This window comes from Hypanus sabinus, chromosome 20 (genome assembly GCF_030144855.1).
Source record: "Hypanus sabinus isolate sHypSab1 chromosome 20, sHypSab1.hap1, whole genome shotgun sequence".
NCBI lineage: Eukaryota > Metazoa > Chordata > Chondrichthyes > Myliobatiformes > Dasyatidae > Hypanus > Hypanus sabinus.
Window position 1 is genome coordinate 26709172 of NC_082725.1, and position 25908 is coordinate 26735079.

The window sequence follows — 25908 nt, forward strand, 5'->3', positions numbered from 1 at the left end:
TGGGAGGTTAATTATTAGCCAGGGTATCTATAGCAACCATCCTACTCTTTCTCAAATTATTCCGTGGGATATTTGCATCCAACTGTTAGCACTACCAGGATCTTGGCTTAATATTTCATGTGAAATAAAGCGCATTCAATTCTGCAACATTAACTTCAGCATCCCATTGCCAAAGTCAATCCAGATCTTGTACCTAGTGTGTGTATATACACACACACACACACACACACACACACACACACACACACACACACACACACACACACACACACACACACACACACACACACACACACACACACACACACACACACACACACACACACACACACACACTCCATCCCCCAAGTCAAAATCCTATTTAGTAGATTCTGGCATTGTACAGGGACAGGGTACAGTTGACATGCTGAAAACTTGGATTTGTAAAGATCTACCATCTCCAAAAGTAGACCAAAGGAGCAAATTGGGAGGGGTGGTGGGTTCCTTCTGATTATATTAAACAGAGCTGTCCAAAGCTATATTTTTCAAACATCAGTGAATTGCGGGTTATGGAGAAATGGGAAAGAGGAAGAGTTGAGACCAGCATTGATCTGCTGTATTGAATTGCAAGGCAGGTTTGAGAGGTCTGGTAGCCTATTCCTGGTCCTAATTTCTTGTGGTCTTGTGTCCAAAGTATCAGTAATACAGTGCATCTAGTAATATTTTGGGAAATCTGTTGACATATACTTGGCAAATATTCCTCGAGACTTGATATTTGAAGATAGTGGTGATCAAGTTGTTTGAACCAAAACAAAAATAATATTGTGGGACCTATTTTCCCTGGTGCAGAATCCAGGGCAGAAAGCCACAGTGGTAGAAATTTGACCTTTGTGTATTGTGCCAAATACACACTTTTCAATAGTTGCTTTTCATTAAATGAATCAATTAGATGTAGGAGCAGAATTAAGCGATTTAACTATGCAGGTCTGCTCCATCTTGGCTGGTTTATTATCTCTCTCAACCCCATCCTCCTGCCTTCTCTCCCTGAAATCTTCGACTCTCTTACTAATGAAGAACCTGTCAACCTCCGCTTTAAATATACTCAATGCCTTGGCTTCCACAACCATCTCTGGCAATGAATTTCACATATTCATCACCCTCTGGAATTCCACAGATTCAGCACTCTTTGGTGAGATGTTTCTAAAATTATATCCCATTGAAATCAACACAACTGAAGTTCAGAAGCAAATACAACAGGCAACCACTGCAATATTGTATATGTATTGCTAATAATCGAGGATTATTTCCTATTACAATTCCTGTAAATATTAAGGTATTCTGTGGATACTGGGAGTCAATTAGAGAATTTACACTCATTTTCATATTTTTTTTTCATATATAAGTGTGTCAAGGGAAATGAACTCGACATGTGTTGTAACATAAGATGGAATACAGGACTGGCAGTATCCCACTCATCCCCATGTAATTGTACTGATCTTTAATTAGATCAGGGCCAATTTGCTGATTAAATCTGGCTTCTTCGCTTGCTTGCCTGCTAGAGTTCATTGCAGAGAAAAAAAATGGGTCGGACAGTAGGCTTAGCTTGAAGCTTAGGTAGCAAATGGATATTGCTTGCAGATGCCATGGTTAATTCAGCCCTACTTCAGAACTAGGAGGACTTCCATTTTCAAAGGTCTCCAATAGGCTAGTTGTAATGTGGCAGCAGGTTCACCACTTTGGTGGCAAGACGGAAGATACTGATTACGAACAAGCATATTTATCATTTATTTACAAGTAATAAAAAAATATGACCAAACATCTAAGTGTCTCTAAGTTACACAAACTAGAAAACAAAATATTTAACAAACAGATACTTAGCTGGTTTTTCAGCACTGGTCACGATCTCAGTGTGCAGAGGAGTCCCTGGAGACAGAAGGAAAGAAACCGAGCCTGCCCACACGTGCTATTCTTATACTCCTGAGGTTCCTGAAACTGGATACCGATGCCCTAGCACACAAGACAACCAATAGGAAAGAGCTGCTGCATTCTTCAACAGGGCCAATCAATGACCAGCACTTTAGAAATGGCTTTCAACTGACAAGTAAACTAACTTCCACATAACATTAGTCAAGCATGGTATCCATTTCACTCAGGCGTTTTGATTTTGCCCAACCACTTTTAATTTCATTAAATATACCATCGTAAAAAAACTCACATCATAGCAACACTCACATCCCTCTTTACCATAAGACAATGAGATATAGCATCAGAATTAGGCCATTCAACCTATTGAGTTGGCTCTGCCATTCCATCATGGCTGATTTACTATCCCTACCTTCTCCTACCTTCTCCCCATTTGGTTCCCTGACTAATCAAGAACCTATCAACCTCTGCTTTAAATACACCCAATAACTTAACCTCCACAGCCATCAGTGGAAATGAATTCAACATATTCACTGCCCTCTAAAGAAATTCCTCCACATATCTGTTCTAAATCGACATCTCTCTATTCTGAGGCAGTGCCCTCTTATCCTGGATGAGACCATTACAGGAACCATCCTCTCCACATCCACTCCATCTGGGCCTTTTAATATTCAAAAGGTTTTAATGAGATTCCCTCTCATTATTCTGAACTTCTGTGAGTACAGGCCTGGAGCCATCAAATGCTCATCATACATTAACCCTTTCATTCCCAGAAGCATTCTTGTGACATTCCTCCAGACCAGGGGTCGGCAACCTTTACCACTGAAAGAGCTATTTGGACCCGTCTCCCACAGAAAAGAAAACACTGGGAGCCACGAAACCCGTTTGACATTTAAAATGAAATAACACTGCATACAATGTTTTCTTTGCCTTTATGCTATGTATAAACAAACTATAATGTGTTGCATTTATGAAATCGATGAACTCCTGCAGAGAAAACGAAATTACATTTCTGCATGCAACAAAAACATTTTGAACTCCGAAAAAAAGACGTTTGGTTGAAGGTTACTTTTAAGTAAAATATTCAATGTCTATTTGAGTCCTTCTTGTATTTATGAAAAACGCCGAACTTAAATTGTCCGCCAGCAGCAAACCAAAAATAACGTCAGCCAGCTGTCAACCTGAAAAATAAAAGGGCTAATTCACTGAACAAGGAAAAAAAATGCATATACGTAAAATAATAAGCAATTAAATATTTATCATACTTGGTTAATGGGATTTCTGCTCCTGGACCTCAGCGCACAGCGTCTGCACATCAGGGCTGTATGAAGTCACCTTCATCTTTACACAGGATCGCAAGCTGTCATCTGTGAGGCGTGCACGATGTTTGTTTTTAATAAAGTTCATGTTGGAAAACACCTGCTCACATATATATGTGGATCCAAAGATCAACAGGACTCCAAGCGTATACTTTTTAATGTTTACATAAATGTCGGGGATAGCATTCCATGATTCGAACACAAGTTTGTCCGGTTGGAGGAGGTTTTCAATATCACTCCATTTGTGATTCTGAGCAAGAACGGCCTTCTGATGGGCAACATCTTCAAGGTCTGCTGTCAAGCGTCTAAACTTGGACACCCATATGTCTTTGTCGGCTCTGTCGGCCAGTTCCATCTCAAGATCAGGTTGACTCATACCTGCCAATGCAGTCGTATTCAGTAGTGATGGATCGATGCTTAGGGGAGTGACCGGGAAGGATAATGTGTTTTTTTCCTCTCTGAACTCACAGAAGCATTTCCTAAATGATGTTTGCATTGTGATGATTGCAGAATGCAAATACTCTGAATTTATCATGTCGTGAGCTTGTTTGAACTCTCTCAAATTGGTGAAGTGAGTCAATGTGCTTTTCTGTAAATCTCTGGCAAGCACTGTCAACTTGCGCTCGAATGCCAAGACATCCTCCAACATGTGCAGGGCTGTGCGTCCTTTCCCCTGAAGAGCTGTGTTCAGCGTGTTCAGGTGCGCTGTCATGTCTACCATGAAGTGTAGCTTTTCCAGGCACTCTGGCTGTTCCAGCTCTGGAAAGGTGAGCCCTTTGCTGCCCAGGAAAGTTTTCACTTCCTCCAGACACGCGACAAAGCGTTTCAGCACCTCCTCTCTTGACTGCCACCGGACTTTGTTGTGCAGCAGGAGATCAGAATATGCGTTTTCCAGCTCGTCCAGTAACAAACGGAATTGATGGTGATTTAAACTTTTTGCCATTATTTTATTGACAATCTGAATGACAACATCCATTATTTCTGTGCATTCCGGAGGAAATGTTTGAACGCACAGTGCCTCTTGGTGCAAGATGCAGTGAAAAGTCAGCAGCTTTCTGTCCAGCGACTTCTGCAGTAAAGCCACAAATCCCTTGTGTGCTCCTGTCATACTAGGTGCCCCATTCGTAGCTACTGACACCAGGTGGGTGGTCTTTATTCCTTTGGCTCTTAAACAATTCAAGACAGCCTCACAGATGTCCTCCCCCTGTGTTTGGCCTTTTAGAGGTCTCAACTCAATCATTTCTTCCTGTGGCCCGGCAGAGTTTACATACCGGCAGAACAGCGCTATTTGTTCAATATCACCTTTGTCTTTAGACTCATCACAGGCAATCGAGTAGGCCACAGCTGAATTGATGTCTTTAATTTGCTGTCTTGTGATGCCTTCTGCCATTTTTATGGTTCTGTCTTTGACAGTCTTTGCAGAGAGGGGCATATCCCTGATTTTCTGCATAATTTCACTCTTGTTTTTAAAGTCCGTGAATAGATGTTCTGAAATCTTAATGAAAGATTCTTTTATATACTCACCATCTGTAAACTGCTTCCCGTGCCTGACTATTTCCTGAGCGGCAACAAAACTAGCATATGTCGTTGATTTTCCAGACGTCATCCACTTCTTGAAATGATTTTTGCTCAGATCAACCTTCTGCATCAGTTCCGAAATGGCTTTTTTTCTCTCATCTCCATCCGGATATTTTTGAGCAAAGGCTCCGTGTTTATTCTGGAAATGTCTTGCGACTTTTGACTCTTTGTTGTTTGCTAGTTTCTCATTGCATATTAAGCATACCGGTAAACCAGTCTCGTCAGCAGTGAAAGCAAATGAATCTGCCCACGTATCATTAAATGTTCTGTTTTCTTCAGTCACTTTTCTTTTTTTAGAATTCTCCATAGTTAGCCTACCTTGGATCGAAAAATTAAAGAAATCGCGCACTGGCAGGTGTCAGGCATTGGCCGTGGTGACGTATATTAATAGTGACAAAAAACACGTTTTATTTAGATTGTACAAGTTCACCATAATCTTCAAATTTAGAATTACATTTCAAAAACTAACAAACTAACAAAATACATTTTAATTAAATACTCATCATTTATTTTCCAAAGCCATAGGGAGCCGCAGCACAGAGATGAAAGAGACGCATGCGGCTCCGGAGCCGCGGGTTGCCGACCCCTGCTCTAGACCCTCTCCAAAACCAGTACAACTTTTCTTAGATAAGGGGCCCAAAACTGCTCACAATACTTCAATTACAGACTGACAAATGCCTTATAAAGCCTCAGCATTACATTCTTGCTTTTATATTCTAGATCTCTTGAAACAAACTCTGACATTGCATTTGCCTTCCTTACCATCAGCCTAACCTGCAAGTTAACCTGTATAGAGTCCTACATAAGGCCTTCCAAGTCCCTTTTTGCAGCTCTGATTTTTAAATTTTCTTCCCATTTAGAAAATTATCTTATCACTTTATTCCTTCTCCTTCTCAAGCTGCAGGGTGAATTCTATCATCTTATGATCATTGCCTCCAAAGAGTTCTTTTACTTTAAGATCTCTAATCAAATCTGTTCTATTACTTAACAACCAACTAAAATTGCATTGCCCAGTGGGCAAACTGCTCTAAGAAGCCATTTCATAGGTATTCCGCAAATCTTCTCTCTTGGGATCCAGCACTGACCTGATTTTCCCAATCTACCTGCATATTGAAAGCCCCCATGACTGTTGTAATATTGCCCTCTTAAATGCCTTTAATATCTCCCATTGTAATTTGTACCTCACATCCTAGCTACTGTTCAGAACCTGTATATTTTTCATATCAGGGTGTCTTTCCCTTGCAATTTCTTAACTGTACCAATATCTTCTGATCCAATGTCACCTCTTCCTACAGATTTGATTTCATTTCTTTCCCAACAGAGCCACCTCAGCCCCTCTGCTCACCTGCCTGTCCTTTTTGTTATACCTTGGATGTTAAGCTCCCAGTTATGACCTTTTTTCCAGACATGACTCAGTGATGCCCATACCAGCCAATCCCTAACTGCACTACAAGATCATCTGCCTTATTCTGTACTCTGTATTCTATAAGCATTCAAGTATGACACCTTCGGCCTTGTATTCATCAACCTTTTCATTTTTGCTCCCATGTGACAATTCACCTTATCCCATGGATTGCAATTTTGTCCAATCATCTGCCTGTCCTTCCTCACAGATTCATTACTCAGTGCATCTACTTGTATACTACCTGCCCTAATATTGCTGGTTCCCACCCTGCTGCAAAATTAGTTCTAGCAAATCTGCCCGCACGGATATTGAACCCCTTCAGTTTCAGGTGTAACATTGGCGGCAAAGCAGTGGAAACTGTAATGGAGCGCTCATCTTGCACAACCTCTCCTGGCCCCAGGACTCATTCTACATAATAAGGGAACTCACCGATGGCTCTACTTTCGGAGCAGGCTGAAGGGAGATGGACTATGCCCATGTCATTGTACAGATGCACATCAGAGAGCATCCTAAAATGCTGCATCACTGGATAATATGGAACCTGCACTGTGGCGGGCCCCAGTGCATCTCCAGCACCGACCTACGTGCCAACAAGGACATATAGAAAGGTGCCGGAAAAGGGCCAGTCATATCATGAAGGATTCCATTCACCCCGCTCATGGACTGTTTGTCTCACTCCCATTGAGGAGGAGGCTACTTAGCATCCACAGCAGGACCAGCAGAAGCGAAAGCAGCTACTTTCCCCAAGCAGTAAGTCTGATCAGCACCTCCACCCCACCTCCACGACTTTATCAATTCCTGCCAGTCACCTTACATATGGGCACACATCTGCCTAGTGGTACTTTATAAACGCACAATCAACCTATGTACATAAGCTGTCTTAAGCATTTATATTTATTGTGTTTTTACTAGTGTATTCTTTATCTTATTGTGTGTTATTTTTGTGCTGCAGTGGATCCAGAGTAATGATTATTTTGTTCTTCTTTATGCTTGTGTGCTGGAAATGACATTCAACAATCTTGAATCTTGAATCATGCGAATAAATGAAACCAAAGCTCCGCATTTAGCATCTCCTACGTCATGTCATTCAATATCTGAACAGAACAGCCTTTATTACCAAATGCCCTTCCTCAATGTTCCCTCTACAGCCTGGGTGTCAGAGCTTGGAGCTCAGCTTCATCGCTGAGTTTGTATGACCTTCCCATGAGCATCCAAAGATGTACCCTTTAGTAGTTTAATTGGTCACTGTAAATTGTCATGTGATTAGTCTAGGCAGGGTTAAATAGGTAGGCTGCTGAGCCTAGTCCATGCTTTAACATTAAAAAAATAAAATTACTTCCAGCTTTGCTACTGACACTAGCCTCTTTAAAAGTTGTCGGCTTGCATTAAACAGTTTAGGTAAGCTTGATCTGCAGTTAGCCATTTATGACCCATGCTGTGTTGCAATTAATGTTGTTAATTGCTGGCAATTACGTGCGGGAGGGAGGGGAGCTGGGTGGGGGACTTTGGGGTTCTAGCATTTAACTGTCATTCATTCTTTGGTGGCTCTCCTCTGTTTTCGTGTATGGTTGTGAAGAAGAAGCAATTCAGGATGTATATTGTATACATTTCTCTGATGTTGAATGTATGATTGAAACCTTTGATATATCACCCAAGGGGGCTCCTGAGTGTCAACAGTCTCAATGATTTCAAGAGATGGAACAGAACAGTACTGAAAGCTTTGACTCTAAATGTAATAAGGAAAAGACATCGTATGGTTTGTTCTAATAGCTAATTTTTATAATTAATAAAGTTTATTTTGATTGAAAAAAATAGTTTAGCAACAGAGCACTTCAGGGAGACAGACAGTTCTCAGTGGGCATTGTTATGCTTTGTAACTCTAAAACCAAAAACTAACTGAAAGGAAAACAAGGGAGCTGGGAATGTGAGTATAACTTTGTTTTAGCTTTAAGCAAAGCGTGCATGTATGACATGGTGGCATAATGATGTATGCCATTTACATACATATACATAATAACCTGTAATGAATTGTGCTAACAACAGAAAACACTAAATCAAACAATATATTTACAATGAAAATCTGCAGATATTGGAAAACTAAGCAGTACACACAAAATGCTGGAGGAACTCATCAGGCCAAGCAGCATCAATGGAACAGCCAATGTTTTGGTCTCTACTGTCGTGATGAGGCCACATTCAAGTTGCAGGAGCAGCAGCTTATGCTCCATGTAGGTAGCCTCCAACCTGATGGCATCAACATCGATTTCTTGAACATCCTTTCTTCCCTGGACGTCTACTGTCTGCTATCAGACTCCCCCTTCTGCAGCCCTTTATCTCTTTTACCTATGTAAAGGAGGGTTTCTTTGTTTTGTTTACAGGAATGTTTCTTTGTTGCGAGAGAGTGCTGGAAGCTTGTTTGTTAAAATTTACTGATAACGAGAATGGTATTCCTTTGTAAACCAAATGGAGATTAATAATCTTTCTTCTGAGTCTGTAAGCTTTTGTTGACGGGCTTTTGGGCAGATCAGCGTGAGGGGGTCGAGAGAGAGGACGCAATGCTGTAAGCTGGGCGAGGAACGGACCCCAAGCGGGGGTCCAAGTTCGGGAGGTACTCCGAGGAGAGGGGGTGAAGCTAGATGTGCTTGGTTGACCACTCGGAGGGTCCTGAGCTGCGAGTCGAGGAGTTTGGAGGGGATCGAACGGTGGCCAGAAGACTTCCGAAATTGAGCTCCAACGGTTGTGCACGAAGTGGTTTGGACTTTGATAAGTTTGGCGCCTTTTCTTTATTTTTTCTCTTCATATATACTGTATCGTTATTAATTAGTTATAGTAACCTTTATAAATTGTACTCATTTAATCGCATATGGTGTACTGTCTGTTTTTGGGCGAGGCGGGGACATCACACAGCATCCACACCAGCTGATTACCCAGTTTGGCGGGGTCGAAGGCTGCTCCCCCTAGACGAGAATAAGTTGAGCTAGCCTGAGGTGACCCAGGGGGTTACACCTATCAACTTCCCAGCTCTTTAGTTCACCCCTCTCCCTCTCCTGGTTTCACCTATCACCTTCCACCTTGTACTTCTTTCTCCCCTGCCCCCACCTTCTTGCTCAAACTTCTCATGATGAAGGGTCCTTGGCCTGAAATGTCAACAGTTTACTCTTTTTCATAGATGCTGCGCTGCCATCAGAGTTCCTTCAGATTTTGTGTGTGTTGCTTGAATATATTTACAATATTACATAAATATTTACTGAAATATCAAATACACAACCCTCCTTCCAGAATTGTTGTAAACTCCCACTCAACATAGAATTCATTTCAACTTATATACATGCATATGCAGTATAATGCAATACTATACAGACATCCACAGCATAGTAAATCTTAAATTGTCCCATCCAGGCCTGAAGATTTAATTGTGCTGGAGGCTTTCTTATTCTTATGGATAATGCCTTTCCTGACAAGAAGGGTCACATGGCTGTGAAACTATCTCATTTTCTGGGGCCACTTGCGTGGTTGTTTTCGGAGTTGACTCTGGCACTGCAGGAAGTGCATCTGACAGCACTGGCTGCCTTTCTTCTCTGATAATTGACTCTGCTCTTGTCAATTGAATTGTGTGTTGTCTCCAGATAATATCAGACACAACTTCCTCTGTGTAGGAAAGTGGTCCAGTTCTGTCCTTAATCGTTCAAAGTATGCACTTTTGACCACTTCTGTAGTCCCTCACCTGCTTCTCCAAGTGTGAAACATCAACTCTCCTTGTTTGAGGAGCCCTCATGTTTGTCTCAGATGTCCTGCATACTCCAGAGATTGGGTTTGAGGAGATCCAAGCATGAACGCAAGGGATGGCCCAGGAGCAACATAGCTGGTGAGATGTTAGTTGTGGAGTGTGTAACATTGCAATATGCAAGAAGGAAATTGGTTGGCTTCTGATTCAATGTCTGTGCAGTGTGTTCTGCTGACATTGCTCTCAGTGTGTTCATTAGACTCTGGACAAACCTTTCCATCAAGCAGTTTGTAGCTTGAGTGGTACAGTGTATGTGTCTTATTCCATTCTTTTTCAGGAATGACTGAAAGTGTCCCGTAACAAACTGTAGACCATTGTCAGTGACTAAATATTCTGGAATAACATTTCTTGAGAAGAGGTGTCTCAGCTCATCCACCATCTTTTTAACACTAGCTTGAGAGTTTGGAGGTGTTCTTTATCATCCTTACCTGTAACAATGATGTTATCCAAGTAACACCAAGTGTCTGGGCAGCCTTGCAGCACCTGGTCCGCAGCTTTCTGCCAGAGTGCAGGTGCGGATGCTTCTCTAGAAATAAGCCTATTATAGTGATAAAGCTCTTTGTGAGTTCTTATGGTAGATACATTTTGGATTCTTTGCCCATGTCCATCTGTAGGTAGACCTCAGCTATGTCCACTTTGCTGAAGTCTATCTCCCAAAAGGTTTGCAAAGACATCCTCTATCCTAAGCAAAAGGTATTGATTTATATTCAGTTCTGGGTTGATGGCGACTGTAAAATCACCACAGATCCTGTGAGACCCATTCTTCTTAGCCACTGGGACCAGTGGCATTGCCCATGGGCTCCATACAAACTTGGAAAGAATTCCTTCAGCTTCCATGTGATCTAACTCACTGGCTACTTTATCACAGATGATATTAGGAACTGGATGGGTTTTGATAAAGCTCGGATATGGCATTTTCATTTGGCACTGTTATACCATTGGTATGGTTGAATTTGCCAGTGGCACCCTTAAACACTATTATGGCATCATCCAGTGCCATTCTCAATTTGCTTTAAGTAGACTCTGTCACGGAGGATATGGCATGCAACTTATGGATGCATCTCCAATCAAGTTAAAGCTGTCTCAGACAATCATGATCCCATAATCCTGACCCTTCTGTTTTTACCTCATATTAGTCCAATGTGGCTTGCCAGTTGATGTATTTCACTGTTACGAATGCCATTCCCACAGGAACGATCTTTTCTCAGTATAAATTCTTAGTTGGATATCTGCAAACTTCTATTCAGTGTCTTTGAAATGCCATCAAATTCATTTTATGGAATGACTAAAACAGCAGAGCCAGTGTCCTATTCCATTTTAATTAATTTGCCATTAACTTCCGCTGTAAGCCATATTGCTTGTCTCATGGTACTTTCACATAGTAAATCTCAAGGCTACTCAGCCCTGTGTCACTCTCATCAATGTCAAATTTTTCATCAGCTACATGCAGACTAGTGCCCTTTTTTTAGACTGACACTTGACTGATCATTTTATTTTTTCTCTTCCCTGTACAATCCACTTATGTTTGTCTGCCCAGTGTGCTCTTTGTATGTGTCCTACATTAACCATATAACCATATAACAATCACAGCACAGAAACAGGCCATCTTGGCCCTCCTAGTCCGTGCCGAACCCTTAATCTCACCTAGTCCCACCTACCCGCACTCAGCCCATAACCCTCCACTCCTTTCCTGTCCATATACCTATCCAATTTTACCTTAAATAACACAACTGAACTGGCCTCTACTACTTCTACAGGAAGCTCATTCCACACAGCTATCACTCTTTGAGTAAAGAAATACCCCCTCGTGTTTCCCTTAAACTTCTGCCCCCTAACTCTCAAATCATGTCCTCTAGTTTGAATCTCCCCTACTCTCAATGGAAACAGCCTGTTCACGTCAACTCTATCTATCCCTCTCAAAATTTTAAATACCTCGATCAAATCCCCCCTCAACCTTCTACGCTCCAATGAATAGAGACCTAACTTGTTCAACCTTTCTCTGTAACTTAATTGCTGAAACCCAGGTAACATCCTAGTAAATCGTCTCTGCACTCTCTCTAATTTATTGATATCTTTCCTATAATTCGGTGACCAGAACTGCACACAATATTCCAAATTTGGCCTTACCAATGCCTTGTACAACTTTAGCATTACATCCCAACTTCTGTACTCAATGTTTTGATTTATAAAGGCCAGCGTTCCAAAAGCCCTCTTCACCACCCTATCTACATGAGACTCCACTTTCAGGGAACTATGCACAGTTATTCCTGTTGTGTTTTCTGCAAGTTACACCTTTCAATTGGCATTGGTCTGGTGTACGTGAGCCCCTGCAACAATTATAACACAATTTGTTCAGCCTGACAGGTTTCTGATTCAATGTTCCAATTTTGTTCACACTCAGTTTCATTCCTGACTACAACTCAATTGTGTCTCTGTCTGCAGTCTCCTTTGAAACAGCTATTTAAACTGTGTTTTTAAATGTAAGGAGTACTGCAGTTAGGAGCCATTTTTGAATGCTTTCTTATAAGATTTCACAAACTAAACAATCTCTCACTGCATCATTAAACCCATTTCCAAACTGACAATGCTCAGATAATTTCTTTAATTCAGCCACGTATGCTGAAATGGACTCCCCTTCCTTTTGATTCTGCTTATGAAAGCTAAAGCATTCTGCAATGCACAATGGATTTATTCAAAGTGTTCCTGTATTATTTTTATGATAACAGAAAAGCTCACTTCAGCTGGTTTATTTGAAGCAGTTAAACATCTAAGCAAGCTTCATGCCTTTAAATCCAATGCACTCAGCAAAACTGGTACTCGCTTCTCTTTGGCTATTTATTTGCTTCAAAATACTGCAGTATTTCCTCAGTATACAAAATCCAGTCATGTTTTGTGCAACTGAATGTGTCAGTCTTTTCAATGTAGCCAGCTATTTCTGCTCTTTTTTTGAATGATTATTATCACCCGGTACAAATTATTTATGAACCATGCATTCTTCTATTTTCTGCCTTTCTTAAACTTGATCTTCTTTGTCTGTTCCTGAAGAAGCATGTACTGCACTTGTTTTTTACTCAACCATTTCTCACTGCGCTTTCTTTTTTTAACTTAAACGTCTTACTGCACTTACTAGACACCACTGTCATGTTTGGTAAGTCCAGAAAAGGAAAACAAGGGAGCCTGGAATGTAAGTCTAGCTTTGTTTTTACTTTAAGTGAGGTGCGCACTTATGTGGTGGCATGATGATGTATGCCATTTACATACTTCTACATGTAACCCATAATAAGATATGTTAACAACAATGAATGCTTTATTAAACAATATATTTACAGTATTACTCAAATATTATTGAAATATTAAATACACAACAGGCTGGTTGCCTGCTTTATAATCAATGAGCTCAAAGTAATCTCGGCAATTGCTTTCTATATCCATTTTCAAAGTTACTGCCTATCCTCCCGCCTATGTTTGACTCTTGGGCTCAAGGTTCAAGATCGGTTAATAGCATTTCTAAGACATAAGTGTAAAGGAGAATTAAATAATTTTTACTCCAGATCTAATACAGCATAAAAAACACATTTAGATAAAGAACACAATAATTAAGAATACACAATAAATATAAATGCATAGGGTACCATATATACACAGATTAATTGTAGGGACATAAACCATCATTAGGTACAGGAGTATTAATGCATAAGGTGATTTTGATTAGAAATATTTAAGAACTGGTGGGGTAAGTGTGGTGGTATGGGTTTGTGGATGGAGGTGTTGATCAGCCTTACTGGTTGGGAAAACTAGCTATTTTTGAGTCTGGTGGAACAGGTATGGATTTTTTGCAGCCTTCTCTCTCTTGGGAGTAGAACAGACAGTCCATGAGCAAGGTGGGTGGAATCCTTCATGATGTTACTGACCTTTTCTGCCACCTTCCTGTATATATGTCCTTGATATCAGGTAGGCTGGTGCTAGTGATATGCTGGCCCATTTCAATTACTTTGTCCCTCATTGGAGGTAAGGAGGTCCTACCAGCTAACCTCTATCCTTTATTTATGGGCAATCTCTCAAGATGTATCAGTAAATATCAACCAATCAGTAAATATCAACCACTTGATTATTCATGGAGCTTACCTGAGCAAGTCATCCTCAGATCTGTTAATGTGAGAGAAGAAAGCTAATGTATAGTTCATGTTTCATTATTTTATACAGAAAGTGTTTTCAAAACTGAGACAGCAAATTGTTTTTGTTTCTTTGTGAATTACTCATCAGTAAAAATTAAATTCTGACAGCAAAGCCATCCACGAGAATTTAAAATTATACATTGTGCAACTGTTCAGTGTGTCACATAACTTGAGGTTTCAAATCTATTGATGCTGGTTGCCTTTTGTACAATTTGCTTCTGCTGTGGGTTTGTACGAGAAAATTATCTTTCACTATAGTCAGAGAGTGAGATCGGAGCTGACAAGGCTGAAGCAGTCTCTTATCTGTAAATAAGCATTTGACATATTGAAAGAAATGTATTTCAGGCCACCCTGTAATCCTTCTGAGGTAGTAGGACAGAGTCAATTCAAAGTACACTTATTATCAAAGAATATATATTTTAAACAACCTGGAGAATTGTTTCCTTATAGGCGGCCACAAAACAATGAACGCCAATAGAACCCTTTAAAAATAAAAGAAATCCATACAAACACCCAATGTGGGGAGGGAGAGGGAGAAGGAGAGGGAGGGAGGGAGGGAGAGAGAGAGAGATCTTGCTAACAATAAAAAGAAATAAACAGCATTCAGAACTGAAATAAGTCCACAATGTGCCAGGCATCACTGCAGCTGATTCAAAAGTCCACTACTTGCTGGCCACAGTGTAAATCCAGCTCAGGGACAAGCAAACCATGTGGAGCAGTGAGCTGAATCAGCTATCTCACGCCGCTGACCCCCAACTCCCCAAACATTTCAATCTGTCTCAGCACTTAAATCATCTAAACCTCAGGTAATTCCTCACCCATGGACCCACGCTCCGCCACCTCAATATGACCAGCCCTGACCTTTCCAATTCGGCTTGGCTCTTAATTTGATGGAACTTCGAATCTTTTCTCAACTCGACTTGGCTCCACCTCAAATTACCTCCAACTCCGCTCCAGCAACTGCAGCCCAGACATGCTGCAACTATCTTGCCCCAGCTGGACTCCAATCACACTCCTAAAATGGCTGATCATAGAGGCGACTCAGGTGGGAAGCCACAGGCCTTCCCTGTGTGAACAACAGTGAACAACAAAGTACTTAGTTGCTTTTTTTGTTTCATTGGCCACCAGCAATTTGTCACTCAAACTAGTAAGTAACACCATCTTAAACTACTTCAAGTTAGTCTGTTGGACTGACACTTTGACCTATTTCTGAAGAATTATTGGTATCCACTTCCAATTTTTTTTGGCTGTACCTATGCCAATAGTTTTAGGTTTTAGATGGACACACTGTGCTGATTGTGAGGAGAACCATTGGTTTTCAGCTGCTTGTGAGTAATTGAAGTTAAATAAATCTCATTCTTAGAGCCTGATTGCATTAGATTTCCTGTTACCATTCTGGGAAACTTTCTTCTGTGAGCCAAAACCAGCCAGACCTTTTTAAATAGAAGATCCTGACCTGACCTTGATACTGTTTGTTACTACCTGTCATAGAGTCATACTGAGCAGAAGCATGTCTCTTCACCCACTAAATCCATGAAAATCATCAAACACTCATCTACAGCAATCCAACTCTGATCCCATTTTAGTCACTCTGCATCACCCACAAATGCTCCTCCAAATAGCCACCTGTCCTCATAACCTTACTAAAACTGACCAAGCAATGTGTACATCTTCGGAATGTGGAAAACAATAAAATCATCCAATGCAATATCAATTTTAGTGAGCTGTGTACAAGTAGGGCCTTCTGAATACCAATTCTTTTCAATCACCATTTAAAAAAATTCAATGTTTTTTTAACCAATGTGAATAAGTTAACTTTATCTATCTGTCATATACTTCCCCATTGAGTTAGCCCTTCTCCAACCCTCTGAAACCTCTTTGCATCCTGCTTACAACTCACACTACTACCAGCTCTACATCATCCTGTACATTGCCTGAGGACAGTTTGCTGCTGAAGCCTTATGATGGTTTGGCAGCTGATTCTCCAACAGTGAAAAGTCAACTCATTTAAACGTCTCTGCTCTCGACCCAGGCAAATGGAGATGAGCAGCTGCTGAGTCTGGGTGGCAGCTACAACCATCTCAGTTTGGCCTAATACAGTATGTTGTACAGCAAATAATTTAATTTGGGACTTGAGCTGTTCATGATATCTGTTGTCTTTTTCCCGCAACTTAAGTGTGCAGTCATGAAACACTTTTACATGAAGAAAATTCTTCTATAAGAGGGATTAAGGCTTCTTAAAGATGGGTGACTCATTAATTAATTTAGACTGATAAAACTTTGATAATAAAGAGTCATTAGATCATGGGGAACCATGGATTGTTGTCAAAGATCAGGCATGTTTGTAATAAATGGTTGAATAGATTCAAGGGTCTGAGTAGCTGATTTCTCTTCCAATGCTCCTGTGGCTCATTTTAGCTGCTATGATGCATAAATTACTCTGTTCATATTGTGAATCTGCATTTTTATTGTTAAATTAAAATGAGAAGCTAGAACTTTAATGTAGGTTGTCACCATGAATGAAAAATATAACATTCACTTTAAACTGCCGGTGCCTTCAATGCCAAAGCAATGTGTCTGCAGTATCTCCAAGGCACTGCGGGTATCACCCTGGCTGCTTGATGCACCTTCCAAACATGTTCTCTGCTGCCAAGGACAAAGGGTTATCAACTTCTCTAGAGTTCCCTTCAAAGCCCATCATCCAAGACATGCCCTCTTCTCATCAGGGAGAAGGTACAGGAGCCTAAAGACACATGCTCAATACTTTAGGAACAGCTGCTTCCACTCTGCCATCAGATTTCTCAGCAGTCCACGGACACTAACACAATATTTTGCTCTCTTTTTGGACAATTTATTTTCTATATATATTTTATTGTAACTTATATAAATATTTATGTAGTTGACTGTACTGCTGCTACAGATCAACAAATTTCTTGCCATACAGGTGTGTCAGTGATAATAAACATGATTCTAATTCTGATTCTGAAGTCACACACCATCCTGATTTGGAAAAAATATCACTTGTCCTTCACTTCACTGGATCTCTTGGAACTCCTATGGCACTGCATGGAGGACTTCATTGATTCAAGAAAGGAACTCACGACCATATTCTTAAGAGCAGTGATGAATAAATAGTAAAGACTAGCTACTCATTTTCCCTAAAAAAACACTGATCAAACAATGAATACCCCCCCCAAGTTAAACAGTTTGAAATTCTGCAGAGAGGAATGGTCATTAATGTATTGTACATTACTAACCACATATTGTATCAAAGTCTTTAACCATCAGAGATGTATTTTTTGAAGTTTAATAACCAATAGATTAGAAACATGGCAGTCATTTTGTTTATTATAATGTTTTACAAATGGAATGTATATGTGGATTATCATTTTTCCGTACACACTTCTGGTGTAAATTGAGGAACAGCTATTGGTCAGGATGCCAGGGATAACTGTCCCACTTGTCACTCAAATATTGCCATGGGATCTTTCACATAATCCTGAGAGGACAGATAAAGACTCAAATTAACATGTCATCTGAAACATAACCTTCCTGTCATTGCAACGGTCCCTCAGGCCATTCAAATATGTTTAGTCTGAGTATCAGAAGCTTGATGATTATCAGAGAAAGAAGAAAAGCAAAAGCACATTCCCCAGTGGGTTGAAAAAAGTATTGTAGGATACATACAAAGGGTTGGATTTCGCTTTCTGCCAGGATTTCTGTGTATATTTGATTTACGACCAACTCATTTTGAATGAGCTCTCATGTTTTTATTAAATTCAAATGTCCCATGTACACATGTTTGTTTACAAACAGTAGAGCTAGTTTCTTCTGTCTCTCCTCTTCTATTAATTGTTCTTTCTTATCAATCTTATGTGCTGTTTTATGCCAGCAATTGCTGTACTGTGGAGATGTGGTTACCATATGAAGTGACTCTTGTGTATGTTCAGACTTTTGGCCAAAATCAACTCATGGGCGTCTGTGAAATTGGGAGCCATTCATTATCTGGGAATGATCTGTACTTGCGGTGAATTTGTGACTCCTTTAAATTCTAACTTTTACTGTCTTGCCATGACTCTGAAGGGAGAACAGAACCTTTGAAGCTTTCAAAGGTATTTCCTTTCACTAGAGTCAGAGATCTATCCGGCTCAAATACAGGCCCTTCAGCCAAACGAGCCACCATGTGCACCTAGCTAGTCCAAATTTTCTGCACCTTGCCCATATCCACCCAGGCCTCCGTTTATCTGTCTAAATGTTTCTTAAATAATATTATTGTACCTACCTCAACTGCTGGCACTCTTTCCATGTACTCTCCAACTTCTTTAGGAACATAGAAAACCTACAGCACAATGCAGGCCCTTTGCCCCATAAAGTTGTGCCGAACATGTCCCTATCTTAGAAAGTACTAGGCTTACCCATAGCCCTCTATTTTTCTAATCTCCATGTACCTATCCAAAGGTCTCTTAAAAGACCCTATTGTATCCGCCTCCACCACCATTACTGGCAGCACATTCCACGCACTCACCAATCTCTGTGTAAAAAAAATTACCCCCCTGACATCTCCTCTGTACCTATTCCCCAGCACCTTAAACCTGTCTCCTTTTGTGACAACCATTTCAGCCCTGGGAAAAAACCTCTGACTAGACAATCCACACGACCAATGCCTCTCATCATCTTATACACCTCTGTCAGGTCACCTCTCATCCTCTGTCACTCCAAGGAGAAAAGGCCAAGTTCAATGAACCTGTTTCCATAAGGCATGCTCCCCAATCTAGGTAATATCCTTGTAAATCTCCCCTGCACCCTTTCTATGGTTTCCACATCCTTCCTGTAGTGAGCCGACCAGAACTGAGCACAGTACTCCAAGTGGGGTCTGACCAGGGTCCTATATAGCTGCAACATTACCTCTTGGCTCCTAAATTCAATTCCACGATTGATGAAGGCCAATACACCGTATGGTTTCTTAACCACACAGTCAACCTGCGCTGCTGCTTTGAGCGGCCTATGGACTCAGACCCCAAGATCCCCCTGATCCTCCACACTGCCAAGAATCTTACCATTAATACTATATTCTGCCATCTTATTTGACCTACCAAAATGAACCACTTCACACTTATCTGGGTTGAACTCCATCTGCCACTTTGCAGCCCAGTTTTGCATCCTCTGATAGCTCTCCACACTACCCACAACACTCCCAACCTTTCTTTGCAAAAACATAACTTCTCAGGTCCCTTCTGAATATTTGCCCTCTTACTCTAAATCTGTATCTCCTAGCTTTGGGCTTCCCCACCCTAGGGAAAGGAATATAGCCATCCTCTTTAACTATGCCACTCATAATTTTAAACAATTCTGTAAGGTCATCTGTCATTCTCCTACATTTGAAGTAATAAAGGCACAGCCTGGTTAACCTCCCCCCATAACTCAGGACTCCTAGTCTTGGCAACCTCCTCATAGTTCTTTTTCCCTGTGATTTCTTTTTATTCACATCTTTCTTTTCTTTTCAGTTTAATCGCATTTCACCATTGTGTTATGCAACTGCAACAAACTGCCCCAATTCCAATACCCAGTGGCCGCCTGGTGGCATAGTAGCATCAGCACCGGACTTTGGAGCGAAAGTTCCTGAGTTCGAATTCAGCCGGCTCCCTTGTGTGCTTTCCATCTGTGCTGGGTTGAGCGTCGAGCTAGCAACTTGGCCTTGTAAATACAGGAAAGCCTGCTAAAAAAACGCCATCACGACGACGTCGTGATGACTCCACTCAGAGTTAAGGGCTTTCTTCTTCTTCTTCCTTTTCCCAGTGCTCTGAATGATGAAGGGTAACACCTCTTTTACCACCCTGTTTACCTGTGACACCGTGTTTAATGAACTCTGCACCTGTACCCCTTGGTCTCTTTGCAGAATGAATATCCTTACACTTACCTGTTTTGGAATGCACTTGCTACTCTTTGGACCAGTTCACTAACTCATCACGTCTCAGTGATTATCGCCCAGCGGTATTTACATCCACAATGATGATGTATTTTGAGAGGCTTGTTTTGAAACATATCAGCTCCTGTCTGGGTTGTGACTTGGATCCTCTCCAGTTTGCCTATCGAAATGGCAGGCCAAGAGTAGACACCATCTCATTGGCTTTTCACACAGCCTTGGAACATCTGGCCAGCAAAGAGACATACATCATAATGCTCTTTATCGATTACAGGTCAGCATTTAATGCCATCATCCCCTCAAAACTAATAATTAAACTCCAAGATCTAGGCCTCAATACCTTCTTGTGCAATTGGATCCTGGATTTCCTCAGTTGCAGACCCCAGTCAGTCGGATTGGCAAAAAAAATCTCCTCCATCAGCACAGCTGTACCATAGGGCTGTGTGCTTAGCACCTCCTCTACTCACTTTACACCTATTACTCTGTGGCTGAGTACACCTAAAGCACCATATTCAAATTCACTGATGACACCACTGCAGTGGATAGTGAAGACAGATGAGAAGATCATCGGGGTCTCTCTTCCCGCCATTGCAGACATTTATACCACACGCTACATCCACAAAGCAAACAGCATTATGAAGGACCCAACGCACCCCCCTTACAAACTCTTCTCCCTCCTGCCATCTGGGAAAAGGCACCGAAGCATTCAGGCTCTCATGACCAGACTATGTAACAGTTTCTTCCCCCAATCTATTAGACTCCTCAATACCCAGAGCCTGGACTGAGACCAACTTACTGCCCTCTACTGTACCTATTGTCTTGTTTATTATTTATTGTAATGCCTGTGCTGTTTTGTGCATTTTATGCAATCCTGGGTAGGTCTGTAGTCTAGTGTAGTTTTTGTGGTTTTTTTTTTTACATAGTTCAGTGTAGTTTTTAAATTGTTTCATGTAGCAGCCTTAAAAAGCATTGTCTCATGTTAACTGTGTATTGTACCAGCAGTTATGGTTGAAATGACAATGAAAAGTGACTTGACTTGACGTTGTGGACTGTATCAAAGGTGATGACGAATCAGCATACAGGAGCAAGATTGAAAATTTGGCTGAGTTGTATAGTCTTGGTATAGCAAGACCAAAGAACTGACAGTAGACTTTAGGGGCAGGAAACCAGAGGTTCATGAACCAGTAATGATTGGAGGATCGGTGGTGAAGAGGGCCAGTTGCTTTAAATTCTTGGCTGTCACTATCTCAGACAACATGTCCTGGACCCATCATATAAATGTAATTGCAGAGTCTGCAGAAATTCAGCATGTCATCAAAAGCTTGACCAACTTTTATAAATGTGTAGTAGAAAGCATATTGACTGGCTGTATTATGCCTTTGAGTGGCAAATTCCCAAAAAGAATATTGTGGATTCAGCCTAGTACATCATGGGTAAAGCCCTCCCAACCTTTGAGCATATTTATGTGAAAAGTTATTGTAGAAAAACAGCAACCATCATGGAAGATCCTCACCACCTAGGCCATGCTCTTTTCTCAAGGCTGCCATCAGGTAGAAGGTACAGCTGCCTCAGGACTCACCCTGATTGAAGAACAGTTACTACCCCTCAACCATCAGGCTCTTGAACAAAGGAAGATAACTATACTCATCTAGTGAGATGTTCCACAACTAATGATCTCACTTTAAGAACTTTTTATCCTGTCATTTCATGCTCTCATTATTTTTGCTAGTTGTTTATATTTGCATTTGCACAGTCTGTTGTCTTCTGTGCTCTTGCTCTATCATTGATCCTGTTTAGAGTTATATTTCTATAGATTTGCTGACTATGCCAGCAGAAGAAAAAGAATCTCAGGTTTCTATGTGGTGATATGTATGTACTCTGATAATAAATTTTACTGTGAACTTTGATCCCCCTGTATCACTATCAGCAACACTGTCGAACTTCATGTCATCTGATAACTTGCTGATTAAATCTTATGCACTTACATCCAAATCATTTACAGAAATAATAAATGGCCAGGTCCCCTAAATCAACCCTTGTGTACACTCCATTAGTTTCATTGGTTTCCATTCCGAGATACAAACTTCAACCATCAGCTTTCCATAGCCGAGGCAATTTTTATTTCACCTACGTCGTTCGTTTGGGGGCCTAATCTCCCAAACAAGTCTACCATACAGGACCTTATTGATGGTGTAACTAAAGTTCAAATAGACAGTGTCCAATGCTCTACCTTAATTTACCTTTTTTGGTTACCTTTTCAAAGAACTTTAAAAGATTCATCAAACAGGATTTTTCATGCATGAAGCTATGCTAATAACTCATATCCAAATCCTGTCCCTCAGATTTCTGTCATGTGACACCCATTACTGATGTCAAGCTGATCAATCTGGCTTGTCCTTGCTACCCCACCCCCCTTAAACAACGGAATAACATTAGTCACATTCCAGTCATCAGGAACTTCACCAACGGCTAATGATGTAGCAAAGATCTCTCCAATTTCTTCTCCGGCTTTCCATAAAGTCAGAGGACGCACTCAATCAAGCCTTGGGAACTTGGCAACTTTAATTCACTGTAAATCTGTAAATACCTCCTCCTGGGAATATGAATGCCCTTGAAAATATCACCACTTGTTTTTATTATCTCTTGAGCAATCGTCGTTTTCTCCACAGTAGACTTCAAGGAGAGATATTCACTGAAAATTCCTCCCAGGTTTTGTGGCTTGAGACATAGATGAAGCTGCTGATCTTTAAGGGTCCTACTGTCTTTATATCCATCCTTCTCCTCTTAATAGAGATAGAGAACCTCTTGAGATTTTCCCTAACCAACCCCCCCGTCCTCCAGATCCATCACATATTCTCTCTTTACTCTCTTGATTTCCCTCAAGAGTTTCCTTAATCTTTTTATAGTTATTGTGACCAGGTAAAGCAGGATCACACAGAATCTATAACTGTGAATAATTACTCACATGAAAACCTTGAAGAGAGAGAGTTCAGGAGGGTCCAAGATAATCTCACTCTCCTGACACAATGTTCTATACTTATTGAAGACAAAGATAAGACTAAATGATGAACAACAATTTTCAAATGCTAAAATCACCTACTTGGCTTTAACATTTAGAATATAGCCAGGTATATTTACAGAATTATATGTTTACAATGGCAGCACATCGTGACTAGTAGAACTCCTTTGAAAATTCAATACTGGTGTCTGTTCCAATAGCGAGACAACCAAAATAACCATATAACCATATAACATATACCATATAAACCATATAAAACCATATAAACCATATATAACCATATATAACCATATAAAATATACCCCTTTTGTTGCAGTGTTGAGAGATTTTTCCATGAATATATACTTAGCCAGAAGGTTTAAGTGACAAAATAGAGCATGTCCTGAACTGTGAATTTGGTAGCAAGAATACACCTTTAACAATGTGCTACTAGCAGGAAAACTCATCTGTTTTCTTTCTCTATGTAGTTTCACTGGGGGCCGAGAATGTCCCATATGCAATCATTGGATTCACTAACCAGAATTGGTCAGGTGGAAGTTAAATTATGTACAGGTTTTATTTCCTGAAGACTGGTTTTCATTTTAGTTTATCCATATTTTTGCTATCCATGGTTTCACAACTATAGAATGATCCCTAGCAATAGTTATCTCGGGATTCACATCCCAACCTCTTAAGGTTTCTTCCTTTTCATAACTATAGCCTAAATAACTCTTCTCAGCAACTGTTCTCTAAACTTGGTAGGTTTATTATCCTTCACTAAAACAGGAACATCCTGCCCCAGGACTCTTAAAATCTTACTCTTCAAAACTTTCTACTTGCCATTCATTCTTTTTCCCTCAAACAGGCTCTCCCAATCAGCCTTTGCTAGATCCTGTCTCATTCCCTCAAAAGTAGCCCTGCTCCGGGCTAAAACTTTGACCTGTTGTTCTAATATAGGCTTATTAATTCTACATGACCAAATTAATTATATGATTAATTCTATTTCAATTTTTGATGAAGTGTAAGTATTTGGTGGATTAGATACATTTGACCAGAAATTCATCCTCCGCTAAAGCCAATCAGACTGAACTTCAAAAGCAGATTCAATTGGACAACTACTACTGCATTGTCCATTAATACCTCTAATTGAACACATATTTCTCACAGCCTCTTCTAACTTGAGAATTTTGCAAACTGAGTGTGTTAATCAACCTACAATAAATAATCTTCCATGTTGATGCCATATCAATTTTCATAAAACATTCTAAACTTCATCATTTTAGATACTGTAATAATTGTTGCTATTCAAATGACAATAATACGGATGTGCATTATGCATTGTAGATTTCCAAAATCATTAGGCTATTTTGCATAGTGCTTGTCAGTAAGAACGTACAGTTAATGATAATATTATAAAGCGATGGCATTTTTATCACCGACTTTAAAGGAAGATGTGACAAAGGTCTTGTGATATCAGGGTCAAGATTTTCCCATTTTTCAAAGTCTATTTCTGTTACTTTTTAGCTCTGATCAAATGAATCCAAGACCCCTGTTGCTATGATGCAATCAAGCTGACAGCACAGTCAATCATAATTAAAATTCCCATAGACAGAAAACCCGGAAGATAAAAACACAATCTTTAATTAAATACTAAATCTTTAAATATTATACAGTGCTAACTAAAGATTAGAATGCCCATTAAGTTTAGAAGCTGACATATCACAAATAAACTTTCAAAAGCAAAATAAATCCTATTTTGAAATATTTATGAAGAACTTACGATAAAACTGGCTCTAAAAGAATGAGATACACCAATAAGCCGCAATCAAGACCTTGTACAATATAAATAATATATATAAAATATATAAAATTGAGATAGAGTGAATGCAAGCGGGCTATTTCCACTGAGGCTAAAGGAGAAAAAAAAAACAGAGGACATGGGTTAAGGGTGAAGGGGGAAAGTTGAAAAGGAGCATTAGGGGCTATGGAGGGATATGGGCTAGGTGCAGGTCACCAGGACTCAACAGAAAAATGGTTCAGCACAGCCAAGAAGGGCCAAAAGGCCTGTTTCTGCGCTGTAATGTCCTATGGTTCTGTGGTTAGTCAGAATCAGGTTTATTATCATCAGCTTGTGATGTGACATTTGTTAACTTAGCAGTCGCAGTTCAATGCAATCCATAATCTAACAGAGAAAATATAATAAATAAAGTAAATAATAATAATAATAATAATAATTAAACAAGTAAATCAATTTTGTGTATTGAATAGATCTAAAAACATGCAAAAACAGAAATATTGTATATTTTTAAAAAATGAGGTAGTGTCCAAAGCTTCAATGTCCATTTAGACATTGGATGTCAGTGAGGAAGAAGCTGCTCCTGAATCATTGAGTGTGTGCCTTCAGGTTTCTATACCTCCTACCTGATAGTAACAGTGAGAAAAGGACATGCACTGGGTGCTGAAGGTCCTTAATAATGGATGCTGCCTTTCTGAGACACCGCTCCCTAAAGATCCATGATTAGTCCTCGGCGCACATTACTGAAATGAACTTGAGCTTCCTGCTTCAGTCCAGCTGCAACAGTCACCCTTTTCTAACAATATGTATCAGATATTTTATTCCAAAGAAAATCCAGGACAAACATAAAATTGAATGTCAATGAGGATGTGTTGGGCACAAGACAGGAGAACATGAGTGTTCTGAAGTCAGAAGCTCCACCTCTTCTTTTTAACCACATATGCACGATTAAAATAGGAAATTAATGCATCTTGCAATAGTGGCCACTCAAGTGTTGTAGATATGATAGTTTCTCATTCCTCAGCAACC

The 25908-nt window shown here is 40.2% G+C and overlaps 1 protein-coding gene across 2 annotated transcripts in view; it reads left to right on the forward strand.

Annotated features, from left to right (window-relative positions):
• LOC132378383 (cadherin-12-like) overlaps positions 1-25908 on the forward strand; it is a 401775-nt gene that overhangs the window by 142681 nt on the left and 233186 nt on the right. The window lies entirely within an intron of this gene.